The sequence below is a fragment of the Lissotriton vulgaris genome, chromosome 2_1 (genome assembly GCF_964263255.1).
Source record: "Lissotriton vulgaris chromosome 2_1, aLisVul1.2, whole genome shotgun sequence".
Taxonomy (NCBI): domain Eukaryota; kingdom Metazoa; phylum Chordata; class Amphibia; order Caudata; family Salamandridae; genus Lissotriton; species Lissotriton vulgaris.
This window is the reverse complement of record NC_141687.1, coordinates 249,587,336-249,600,526: the sequence shown is the minus strand read 5'-3', so window position 1 is coordinate 249,600,526 and position 13,191 is coordinate 249,587,336. Positions and strand designations below refer to the sequence as shown.

General features: G+C 46.6%; 1 protein-coding gene across 6 annotated transcripts in view; it reads left to right on the top strand.

The window, feature by feature from the left end:
* The window catches only part of CUEDC1 (CUE domain containing 1), a 673,926-nt gene that overhangs the window by 100,603 nt on the left and 560,132 nt on the right, over positions 1-13,191 (top strand). For all 6 annotated transcript variants that reach the window (XM_086954843.1, XM_086954846.1, XM_086954848.1 and 3 more), the window contains one exon: positions 7,668-7,796. The gene's annotated coding sequence lies outside the window, so the exon portion shown is untranslated. The remainder of the gene's footprint in view (positions 1-7,667; positions 7,797-13,191) is intronic.

The following is a 13,191-nucleotide window of genomic DNA, read 5'->3' as shown; positions in this document are numbered from 1 at the left end:
CATTGATCCACATTCGGTCCATCACCTGTTGTTTTTGCATATTCCGCCCTAGGTGTACTGGGGATGCCCAGGCGTGGGTCCCAGGCACTCCACACCACTGGAGTCAAGCTAGCCGGGCTGATGAGAGGTGTTACCTCGAAACCGGTCCGGTCCTCGGATGCTTGATTCCGTTCTGGGAAGGACATGGCTTTTGTAGTTCGGACTGGACTGTTCCCATGGGGCACAGGGTCTGAGCTGATTTGCATATCACCATTGTCTAACCCAGGGTGGTGTGGAGTGCAAAAAAACGATGGATTTGGGCCCAGATCTTTGGACTGGGGTGAGTGTGTGACATTGATCCACATTCGGTCCATCACCTGTTGTTTTTGGGGAATGATATGGAGCACAATGCTTGGAGAGAGGTGGAATACCGGACGCACTCTGCGATGCTGGGTACACCTGACTGGGCCTGTGTAAGCACAAGGTCTGCGACTGCCCGGAGAGGGAGTTCGCCTGGGTTGGAGCCTGAAACAATGGCCCAACCCGCTGCCAAAAAGGGACAGACCCGAAGACAGGAGAAGCCTGCTTCGGCTTCCACACCCCATGTGACAGATCGGCCACCTGCGGTGGTGGACCAGGAGTCCGTGGAGGGGGAAGTAGTCTCTCTGGAGGACTTGCCCATCCCTGCTGAGTGGCATGTGGAGGGAGGGCCTACCAGAGAGGAGTTCTGTAAGGGCCAGAAGGAGTGCCCTACCCTTGAGGGACTGAGGCGACAGGCTGAAGCCCAGGCAGCAGGGAACGTTGCGGGACACTACCATATTTACTGGGAGGATGGACTCCTCTACAGTGAACCCAAGGTACCCTTACCTGGTTCATCAAGGGCCTTGGTAGTCCCGCAACGATACCGAGCCTTTCTGCTGGAATTGGCTCATGCAATACCCTTGGCAGGACACTTCGGTCAGGACAAGACCTTTGCTCGGCTTGTCCCCCACTTTTACTGGCCTCAGATGAAAGTGGCGTCCAACACCTACTGTCGGACATGTGTATCCTGCCAGGCCAGTGGGAAAACAGGGGTGAAGCTGAAAGCTCCCCTGGAACCACTCCCAGTCGTTAGCACCCCCTTTGAAAGGGTGGGCATCGACATTGTAGGGCCCTTGGATCCACCAACAACAGCTGATCACAGGTTCATCCTGGTTCTGGTGGATCATGCCACACGGGGCCCAGAGGCAATTCCTCTGAGGACTGTCACTGCACCTGTGGTGGCTAAGGCCCTAATGGGGATCTTTACCCGAGTGGGTTTCCCCAAGGAAGTTGTGTCTGACAGGGGGGACCAACTTTATGTCCGCGTACATGCGGGCAATGTGGAAGGAGTGTGGAGTGACCTACCGGTTCACCACACTCTATCATCCTCAGTCAAATGGACTGGTCGAGAGGTTCAACAAGACCTTGAAGGGCATGATCAGAAGTCTGCCTGAAAGCCTGCGGAGGAAATGGGACGTCCTCCTACCCTGTTTGCTATTCTCCTATAGGGAAGTGCCACAGAAGGGAGTGGGCTTCAGCCCCTTCGAGCTTCTGTATGGGCACCCTGTACGCGGTCCTCTCAGCCTGGTGAAGGATGGCTGGGAAAAGTCTCCCAGGAAACCCCCCCAGGATGTGATGAGCTACATGCTGGCCTTCAGGAGCCAAATGGCGAAGTTGTGGAAGCAAGCTTCTGACAACTTGGAGGCCAGCCAGGCAGTCATGAAGGAGTGGTATGACCACAACGCTCACCAGGTGGAATTGGAGCCTGGCCAGAAAGTGTGGGTGATGGAGCCTGGAGAGCTTAGTGCCTTCCAGGATCGCTGGACAGGCCCCTTTGAGGTGTTGGAGAAGAAGGGTAAGGCCACATACCTGGTGGACCTTAAGACCCCACGACAGCCCCTGCGGGTGCTTCATGCCAACCGACTCAAACCCCACCATGAGAGGCCCGAGGTCATCTTAATGATGGTGACTGATGGGGAAGAGGAAGCGGAAAGCGAACCTCTCCCGGATTTGTTCTCGTCTCAAGAAAAGGATGGGTCAGTGGAGGGAGTGATTCTCTCTCCATCCCTAACTTCTGAAGAGCGAGAGGACTGTCGCCAGATACTGGAGCAGTACTCTACGTTATTCTCCCTTGTCCCGGGAAGGACTCACCTGTGTACCCATGTTGTGGACACAGGGGACAGCCCACCAGTGAAGTCAAAGACCTACCGGCTGTCCGACAAGGTGAAGGTTGCCAAGATGCTAGAGCTAGGAGTTATAGAACCTTCCAACAGCCCCTGGTCCAGTCCGGTGGTTCTAGTGCCAAAAGCCGCTCCACCGGGCACCACTCCAGAACTGAGGTTCTGTGTGGATTACCGGGGACTGAACTCAGTTACAAAAACTGATGCCTATCCGATCCCTAGGGCGGATGAATTAGTTGACCGGCTAGGAGCTGCCCAATACCTAAGTACCTTTGACCTCACTTCAGGGTACTGGCAGATCTCCTTGACAGATGAAGGAAAGGTCAGCCTTCTCCACGCCTGAGGGACACTTCCAATTTTGTGTGATGCCCTTTGGGCTCAAAAATGCCCCTGCCACTTTTCAGCGGCTGGTGAATCAGGTCCTCTCCGGAATGGAGGGTTTCTCCGCTGCTTATCTGGATGACATTGCTGTCTTCAGTAGCAGTTGGGAGGACCATTTGCAACATTTGCAAGCAGTTCTCCGGGCCCTGAAACAAGCTGGATTGATAATCAAAGCCAGCAAATGTCAGATTGGGCAGGGGTCGGTTGTGTACCTTGGACACTTGGTGGGTAGGGGAACAGTGCAGCCCCTGCAGGCAAAGATTGAGGCAATCATGGCCTGGGAACCCCCCCAAGACACAGACTGAGGTCCGAGCTTTCCTGGGCCTCGCAGGCTACTACCGTCGCTTTGTGAAGGGGTATGGCACTATTGTAGCACCTCTCACAGAGCTTACCTCAAAGAAACAACCTTGACGGGTAGTTTGGACAGAGGCTTGTCAGCAAGCCTTTGTAAAATTGAAGCAGGCAATGTGTGCGGCACCGGTCCTGTGGGCCCCAGACTTCTCCAAAGAATTCATTGTCAAGACAGATGCATCAGAACATGGCATTGGGGCAGTGTTATTGCAACTGAATGAGGAGGGCCTGGATCAGCCTGTAGTTTTCCTATCCAGGAGACTGCTTCCCCGGGAACTGAAGTCGAGTGCAATTGAGAGAGAAGCTTTCGCGGTGGTGTGGGCTCTGAAGAAGCTGCGGCCATACCTGTTTGGCTCGCACTTCCTGGTTCAGACTGACCACCGCCCCGTACGTTGGCTAATGCAGATGAAGGGGGAGAATCCCAAGTTGCTGAGATGGTCCATCTCCCTACAGGGAATGGACTTCCGGGTGGAACATCGGCCTGGAGTAGACCACGCCAATGCAGACGGTCTCTCTAGGTATTTCCGCCTTAGTGATGAGGACTTCCAAGGGGTTGGGTAGCTCTCCCCACTTTCAGCTGGGGGGGACGTGTGTTAGACCTGTCTGGCCCTTTGCGTGGTCCCTCCAATTTATTATTTATTTTGTCCCCTTTTTGCCCCTCATGCCTTTATATATTTTTGTGTCCACTAGATTTTTCATGGTGTTGGCCTGGGGGATAGGTGCTCTTTTACCCTCATGACAGGAATTCACTTAGTCCAACAAAATGGTGGCTTCTAACTGCCATAACTGTCAGTCCCCTAGAGTGCCCCATAGGTTAATATTAGGCCTTCCAGAACCTTCTGGACCCTACTGGACCCTGTGAGGACAGACTATATAAGGGCAGAGGTCAGGAAGCCATTGTGTGCAGTACAGGGAGTTGGAGGAGAGAGGCAGTGGTGTGAGGAAGAGGACGCACTGGAGCAGTAGTTGTCTGAGTAATAGTCAACTTTTTCAGGAAGACGTTCCCCCTCTGGCCCCTGACTAAACCCTCCCATCGGACTTCACCTTCTGTGGGAACCGGTGCAACTGTGGCGGTTGGCCCCCTGAGCCCCCTTTGATCCTCTCCCTCAGTTTCCCAACTACTATCTGGGAACTTGCTCCCTTCATTTTCCCTTCGTGAACTCATCCTACCAGAACCTCGTGAGTGAAGACCAGGGCGAGATCCGTCGCACTACGCCGCCGAGGAGCCACTGAATCGGAGGCGTGAGTTGGCATAGGCATTGCTGGGCTGAGCGTCTGAGGGAAGTAAGCGCTAACCCCTGCGCAGGCTCAGTGACGCGGCTGTAAAGGAGGCGGGGAGTCGGCGTAGTACTAATCCCCCGCGCAGGCTCTGTAGCGGTGAGCCGAGCGCAGCCGAGCAAGTGAGGCGGCGCCTAGCGGGTACACTATTCACCGGCGCCTGCGCTGCAGTCCGATCCAGTGGAGAGCGGAGAGGCGTTCACGGGTGACTGAAACTTCGGTCACCTCGGTCCAGGCTCAGCCCCTTTCTAGCACGGGGCGGAGGGCCGATTTTCGTCTGAGGTGCGGCGGAGGAGAGGGAGAACTGAAGATCTGTGTCAGCGGCAACCTCTGCTCTGGTCCCAAGTAAGGTGGAAAAGTAGGGGAAGAGTAAAGAGTGACTGGGGATACAGCCAGGAAGCTGGGGAGGAGTTTCTTTATGCCCCTAGACCGGGACTAACTGTTGGAATCCCCCTACACACTTTTGATCTCTGAAGATCTCTATGTCTAGCCCTGATAGGGTGAAGGAGAGCCCGTTAAGAAGCCCTGGGTATCAGTCTCAGAGACTCAAGTTTATTAGAGATTCTCCTCAGGGCAGGAGAAGTGACCTGAGATATTAAGGATACTAAACTTGTGTACTGAAGGATATTGTGGGATTCTTTTACAGAGGAGGAGGGGAAGAAGAATCTGTGACTTCATCCTGTTTACCTATGAGCAAGTTATAATAGAGCTGTTGTGATAATACATATAATAAATGGTAATTGTAATCCTTGGGTTACTCACCTCTTGAGAGGAAGGTGTCACACAGTGGGCGGAGAGGTAATATTCCAGGGTCCTAAGACCTGGATATTTCTAAAGTGATAAGCTAAAGTGGATAAAGTGTCAAAGTTGTGATTGCTCTTGTGGTGTAACTAGAAAACCTCAGCTTGGGTGGGTAATCTATCCCTGTAGAAGAATAACTACTACTGAACTGGATTCTTCTGATGCTATAAGATATATGTAGAAAGAACTGATAAAATTTGTACAGTGTATTTAAATGTAAAACGACTGAGGAGTAGACAAAATATTTTTATATAACAACTCGTATTTTTCCCCAAAAAATTGGTGTAGCGTCATTTTTGAGTGGAATTGCTTTGAGTTACTGCTGGGTGGTGTGCAACCTTCACGCATGTGCCTCTAATAGATGACAGTCTTACCCTAGGTCAGGCTACCCTAGGTGACCTGACAACTTTGGGTTCCAACAGAGATCCATTCAGGCCTGGAGCCTTGCCCTTATACTTTGCCCAATGGCATTGAGCACCTCACTCTGGATACCTGAAACTCCCTAAGAACATACTCCTCCTCCGGGCGATCTGAGACTTCAGTAGCGGCATAGATTTCAGTCAAGTGAGAGGCCCTAATTTTATTTTGGTTATCAGGGTAGCTACTTGGCTCAGACGTTTCATATTGTATACAGCCCTCCAGAAAAGTTTACCATTCTTCCCCACTGCTGATGATGCCAAGGTATCCCATTGGTGTTGCAGCACTTACCCGCTTCCTTATGGAGGTAGCCTCCTTATATTCCTTACGTCTGAGTGCCACTTCCGAGGAATCTCTAGGAGTAGCTATAAGAACTTTGCGCAATTGGCGATTGGCCCTGGAACAGACATGGCTGAAATGTCTGGGCTTGTTGGCAGGCCTACCTAGGGGACACATTAAGTTGCTCCTTCTGTTCAGACAGAGCCTGGTAAAGACTGGAACCACTTGGCATTCGGAGTTGTTCTAGTTTAGACAAACCTCCATCAAGTCAAGGTTCTCATTAACCACAGTTTGAAAAAGTAGGGTGGGCTTTACTGCTCTCCACTAATCTTAAAACATTGCCAGTTACTTGCAAATGACGTGCTCTGCATTCCTTACTTAACAATGGCTTAGGAGGCAAAATTTATAAAACCGCAATGGGGTTATGATCCCCATAGTAGATGGAACTATTTTCCCAAGGGACACGAAATCCGTCAGATTCAAGGATAGGAAAAAATGATCTATTATCTAGGAGCAACCTCTGTCTATAAACGTGGGTATCAAGCGTTCTTCACTGGAAACCATATCCATTACATTCTCCAAATCAGGGGTATCCAGGTCGTTATCAACTCCAGCCCTCTTGTATCTGCATCATTCACAGATTTTACAGTATTACTTCCTTTGACTAAACTAGAGGAAGTTAAAAGATTTGCGTTAGAGGGAATCCTGGCGTTAAATTCCTCCAGCCAAGCAAAACCCTGCCAATAGACTAAACTAGAGGAAGTTAAAAGGTTTGCGTTGGAGGGAATCCTGGCGTTAAATTCTCCAGCCAAGCAAAACCCTGCCAATAGACCTTTAGCAGAGACTGCTTCCCGAAGGGAGGTCATATATTCAAATAAAATCAGGAATTTAGAATACGGTACATTGTTAAAATCATTATTTTAGAAATTAATGAGAAACAAAGTTATTCTCCTCGTAAAATTAAAAACTAACACTACTAGTTGCTAACACTGCCTCCTGCCAGGAGAGTCACACAAATAGCCAAGCCGCCCGATTCCCACCCAAACAGGGAGGGCGTTGCTGGAGTGCTCTGACATTCAAACCCGTCAATTGGTACTTTCTGTAAAGAACAGGTCTCCTGAAACAGAAGTACATCATACAGCCTTATGAGGGTTAACCAATCGGGTTATGTAAGTTTTTAGATTGTAGACCAGCTACATTCCAACTCCTAATTCTCAAAGTAGAATCTCCCAATTTCAAAATAATATCAGAGGGGGGAAAAGAACACAAGGAGGAACTGTATATAAAAATAAGGTTACTATTAGAATGGGAAATAGAATTATTCCAATGACTGTTTAATATAAAGACTGTCATGCCTTTTTGATCTTTTAGGACCTACGTATATTTGTCCTAGAATCAAAGTAACATGTTGAGCTAAAAATGTTGTGTAATCTTTACTGATGTCTGTATTCATTCACATAGTGTAATATTAATTAGTAAGTGACCTGGAAGTCTATAAATTAACAGAGAGAGTTAGAACCCATTCAAAATAATTGCAAGGAATGTAGAGATGAACTGATGCGTAAAATAGTTATGAGAAATATTGTGCCTTTAGTATGTAGCTTATTTTCTCGTATTCCTTCATATCTCGCCCTTTTGTTTTGATGGTCGAATGTATTTGTGGACCATCAGACATTATTTTCATTATGGGGGTGAATGTTCCCTGCTTAAATGTGAATCGGTAGCCCTTAGTATTGTGTGTGTGCGCCTCACTGTTCTGGCTCGAGTTGAGTTTGTTCAGCGAAAAGCAATACATCATTTCGTATAAAATGGCATGCTGCGATGTTCTTTTATGTAGGTTCTAGCTTTGCGTTGAACCAGTTTACTCTGAAAGTTTTTTATTTTTACAAATCCAGATTTTGCATCCGCCTGACCTTTCATCACATGCTTCGAAACGGCAGTTCTTCCTATGGCTTAATGCCGCATCTCTATATTTTGCAGGCTTTAGCCCCATGTGTACTCCACCGTAACAAACCAATACCTGCCCCCTTTGAGCGGAGCCAAAGGGCGTCTTGGATGGGAGCTCTGTACTGACCCAGGTCGGGTGACTGTGCTTGGGACGGACATCAGGTAAACTTTTTCAATCGCTTTGTAATTGTTTGTTCTATAGCGCTCATATATTTTTAGTACTGTTTAAAAAAAAAAATCAGAAAGAACCTCGCTTTGTTTCAGCCTGTAGTTTAATTAAACGGCAGTGCGAATGTGGCATTATAAGTTGCAAATCATCGCCTGACGATAGATGTCCTTAGCTACAGCAGCAGTCTTTTTACGTAGTTTACGTCAGACAGCCCTGTTTTCTGAGCGTAGCGTAAGGCCTGGAGTGCCACGTGCCTCCGATCCTGTTCACGGGGAGATCTTATCGTGTTCCGAGCAGCATGATGAGGTACCCAGTTTGTTTTTGGTGTGGAAGGTCTGATTTTGCAGGTGTTTGAATGAGTTTTTATGAAACAAACCCCAGATCACTGTTTCTCAAACTATGGGTCTGATCACAAGGCGTTTTTTGGTGATTCCGAAGTCCGAGCAAAAAAAAAGGCCTCTTTACATCTTGTATTGGTCATGCCACTTTTGCTGTGCTTCAAAGACCGACATCGGATCAAAATGTATTGATGGGTTAATTAAAACCATTACAATAACACATGTGCATATAATGGATACAAAGTAACAGTCAATGTATTTGCACGAACCGCCTCGACTAAACCGTATGCAGAGGGCTGTGTTTATTATCATACCAGACATGTACATGGAATTATCCTGGTTTTCCCAATCATAATTAATGTGTCCTGCAGCTTTACTCTTTAGATGAGAAGTTTCAATAAAAAGCTGGGTGTGTTAATGAATCCTTCTCGAGTCTGGCTGTCCTCCCTAGACATCAAGTTTCAGTAAAGTGTGAAGTGCTGTACTTGTTAATGCATTGCTTTATACATTGATAGCTTGCCCGTTGAGAGTGGTGCTTACGTGCCCCGTCCTACAGGACCTTTAATACAGAGGGCATGGCTGGGTGTGTAGGGTCACGTTTACTTTCGCAAGCTCCGGTATGGCTAGCTCCATGAATTTTAGTAAGCGATTCGTAAGCTGAAGCTGCACGCCGCACAGGTACTCATTAATTGCTGCCATAATGAACCTAACTCCCAGTCTATTAAAACATGCGCGTAGGTACTTCCTTCTAAGGTACAGCATTAAGATACCGCAAACAGATTACATGTTCTATTGATTCAGCACTATACCTAAACCCTCTGCAGAGGACACATAGTGTTCTTCCATGATTGTAAAGTTTTAAGGGGTAGCAGCATAAATCTCGTTCTCATACATTTGTTTCTCATAGATTGTTTCATATTTCTAGCCAAATATGGCAATGGAGACAATGAAGAATAAGATGTTAACAGTAATTGTGCCCTTGTTAGCTTGGTAAAGGCCTCTTTCTTCCCCCTGAATGAAAACAACGTAGCCAAAGACTTGGCACCCATTTTAAAATAGTTATGTTCGATCTTGTTTATACAATGCTTCTTTATCTGTAGTTCATTTAGGATTCTATCCAAATACTGTGGGCCGCTTTCACTGTATATTTTAGGGATGTCAGCTAGTTCTTTCAAGGCTTTTTCGTGACACCCAGGCTGCATTCCTCAGTCCTAAGCTGTAGTTAATAACATTAATATATGTGAGTTGGTAGGCCTATCTTCCCAAACTCCAGACAAAGGTGTGACACACTGGAGTACTTTTTTGTTGACCAAAAACCTTGCTGATTGCACATGAGTATATGTTATCTAAATCTTTATGTAATTGTGAGCCCCATGTTGGGGACCGGTATAAGATTGCTGGTTCCAGTTTCACTCTAAATATTTCTGAAGTATGGGTACTTTATGTGCTATTTAAGTTTTTTTAATCTTCCATATTTGATTTTGCAGGTAACTAGTGGCAATTGTTTTCGGTTGGTTCTTAAACTGGAGTTTTGCCTCTAACAGTACACCAAGACACAGATAACTTTCCATGCTTGTTCTTTGATCTCCAAACCGCTATTTGCGCTTTGTCTTGGAATTGCCAAATTGAAAATTTTTTGTTTTCACACAAATTTAGATTAAATGCCAGGCTGGGTCTTCTGGCAAATTGCTACTTATGCCTTGAACATGGGGATTGAAGTTTACTTTTCTTTCTCTAACACCAAAGTGAGAGGAGTTTTTAAAGTGAGTTATGTGACAATCTTGCTAAGGTACATAGAGTGTGCAAGGAAAGGCTGTAGGATGTTGTCTTTTTTCACCGCACAACAAAATGTAAATACCTGTAAATAACCTGAATGCATTCAGCAGTTAATAAAGCAAAAATGAAGTACTTTTTTTTGTAATTCTGAAATGAACTGGAAACGGATTTTAATAGGATCAGAAGAAATAAAGCATGATGCGTAACTGATAAATATTCCTAGAAACAAGATTTCCACACACTATCATTTGTATGCTACCTAGTTTTAACAGTGAAACTAGATGTATGTGCAAGTTTAGTGGCCATTTTAAATGGAAAATGTGCTGGCTGTAAATAACAATCCGAGACCACATGATACTTTAGTTGCATTGCAAAATCTGCTCATGTCCATTAAAGGTAGGTGGGTTGCGAATGTTTGTCATTCTAAAAATTGGATTGTTCTAAAAAATTAGGGATGTCCCTCCATAGATTACTTATAATTAAAGGCTTCCTGTTTTCCGTTTCTACGGATTTTTACAGATAAATGCAGACGGAAAACGATGTGTGTTCTGTCTGCATTAATCTCTAAAAGTGGATAAATACAGAACATTGTGCTGCTTTTTAGTGACTCTCCGTGCTATAGTTCATGCATTATAGCCCAACAGCTGAGCAAATGGACAACAGGGGAAATTAAAAAACAGGAGGAAATTTCTTTAAATACAGGCATGTGTCAATACACATTTGTGGTATAAGGCTAGTATTTACCAGTGGATGTATTGGTATTTAATAATTGGCAGCTTAAATCGCTTAAAAACGCAGGCATCAAAGGATGAGTGAGCGTCTATCAGTTAAATATGGAAATGTAGTTTTACACCTTCATTTATACCTAAAACACAAAAGAAATATGGATACAGATAAAATGCCCAAAAAGTAAATATGGATAGATACAGACGGAAATGTAAAAAAAAATATACCATAAAACCGGGAGCCCTGCTTATAATTGAAAGATATGTGTTAGTGGTTAAATTGTCATCTGTGATTCCTGGAGATCTGCAATCTCTTCCTTGTCTGTATTGTATGATCCAGGGAAAATGTGGTTTTGCAGTGTGAATCTTTCTAGATTCACTATGCTGTGCATTATTCCACCATCTAGTAGTTGGGTCCGGAATTGTATTGTGTTCTTTTTTTTTTTTGGCCCAGGTGGGCGTCGACATACCACCATTTAGTGTCCTTAGTGACGTCTACGCGCATCCTCCGGAAGCTCCCACCTTTGGTTGCCATCTTACGAGTCACACACAGAGGACGACGAAAGAGGAGACAGAACATCGAAAACTTTGACTTTTCTTCAGAGAATGCGCACACAGGGGGCTCCCTGGGAGCGGTGATGGACAAAACTCCCTTTAAATTTGGTGCAAATAGCCTCCACAAGTACGAGCAAAAGGACTAACACCCAGTTTGCAATCTCTGCCTGCTGCTTGACCATCGACATGAGGACTGCAACGCCTGCGCGACATTCATCCCAAGGCCCTCAGAGTAAGAGAGAGGCAAAGAAGTGCAAACTGCAACATGCAGGGGCAGGCGGTTCCTCCAGCGCTCCAAGATTTGGGACTCTCCAGTGGAGAAGAAGACAACATCGCCGAAGGACCGGAGGACTCCATCGTCTAGGTCGAAAAGAAAACGCAGATGGAGGTAAGAGTCTTCGAACCCCAGGCACTCCTCTGAAACTCGCAAAAGTGAGTCAAAGTCCTCAAAGGGAGCATTGCCGTCAAAACACTCGACGTCCGCAACTGCATCCAAGGATAAACAGTCCGTCGGTTCCTTCGAAAAGGACTCCCAGATGGCAAAAACCCAAGAAAAGGGAAAGGAGTTGAAGAGCAGCCACAAAAGGGGGGCTTCGCCGTCGAAAAATGAAGGCCTGAAAGTGGCTACGACTTCGACAACCGTGAAAAGGAAAGCCCAAACCCTCGACGCCGAACATGCGGCCGAGATGGAAAAGAAAAAGAAAAGACTCGAGGCAGAGATGGTAAGCATCTTGCAACGCAAGAAAGACTTCGAGAAAATTAAACTGTACAATATTCCGTCGAAACCCACGGCCGAAGCCTAAAAGTGCGTTGAGGAAATTATACCACCAACCACACCAGAACCTGGCGATGAACAGGAGGAGGAAGAGCTGTACTATGGCTGCGCTGAAGGTGAGGAAGATTAGCAAATTTACCAGGGCTCGACATCCTCAAAGGCGCAGGACTTGCATTGGCAGGATCTCGACGCTGAATCACCGGAATAAGGTATAGAAGCCTGTCCATCGAGGCGTACGCCGCCGGACGACATAGGATCTATGACCATGTCATCAAAAGAGTTGCAGACACATATGGAGTGCAGCTAGAGGAGGAGAAACCTAAATCTTGCTTCCTCTTGGAGACCGTTGCCATCACAGACAAGAAGCCAGTTCCTACCGATGCTCCCAAGTGTGCTGGACCAGGGGAAGGAAGCCTACAAGGAACCTGCTATGTGTAAAGCAGTAACCCCAAGGGCAGAGAAGAAATATAAACACTTCTATAGACCCTATGTATAATAAAGGATCATTAGCCGCAGATTCAATCATCACATCCACGGCTAGGAAAAGGGCAAATTTATCCACAAACACAGGACCACCTCCTGTCAAGGAGAGCAGTAGTGGGGACCTAATTGGGAAGAAGATGGAAAGAAGTGCGGCGATCCAATGGCGCATCACCAATTCCAATGCTCTCGTCAACAGGCATGCATACCAGCACTGGGAAAAAGTGAAACTCCCAAAAAACCTACCAGAGCAATCCCAGAGAAGGGCTTGCCACCTGGTAGAATAAGTAAAGAACATGGCAAATACATGTCTGAAGTCTGCCCTAGACGCAACGGAGACCTCAAGCAGGCAGATAATGCTGGGAATAACAGAGGGGGCAAGCCTGGTTTGGGCTTCAAAATGAAATTCAAAACATACTCAACATACCCTTCAACAAGGAACAGCTTTTTGGCACTCCAGTTGATGAGAAACTGGATCAACTCAAAAAGACCAACGAAACAGCTAGGTCCATGGGTGTGTCTCATTTCAGAGGAATGAGAAGAGAAACCCCTTCAAGGAGACCAACAGGTAGGGGGAACCACCAACCTGTGGCACCACACCAAACCTTCCAACATGGTTATCAAGGAGGTAACCAGGGTCTACAGCAGGGACAGCAGCAGCAAAGCTGTCAGTACCAACCCCGAGGACAATCCTTTTATAGGGCGCACACGAGGAAGGGGAAACTGACAGAGAGAGGTT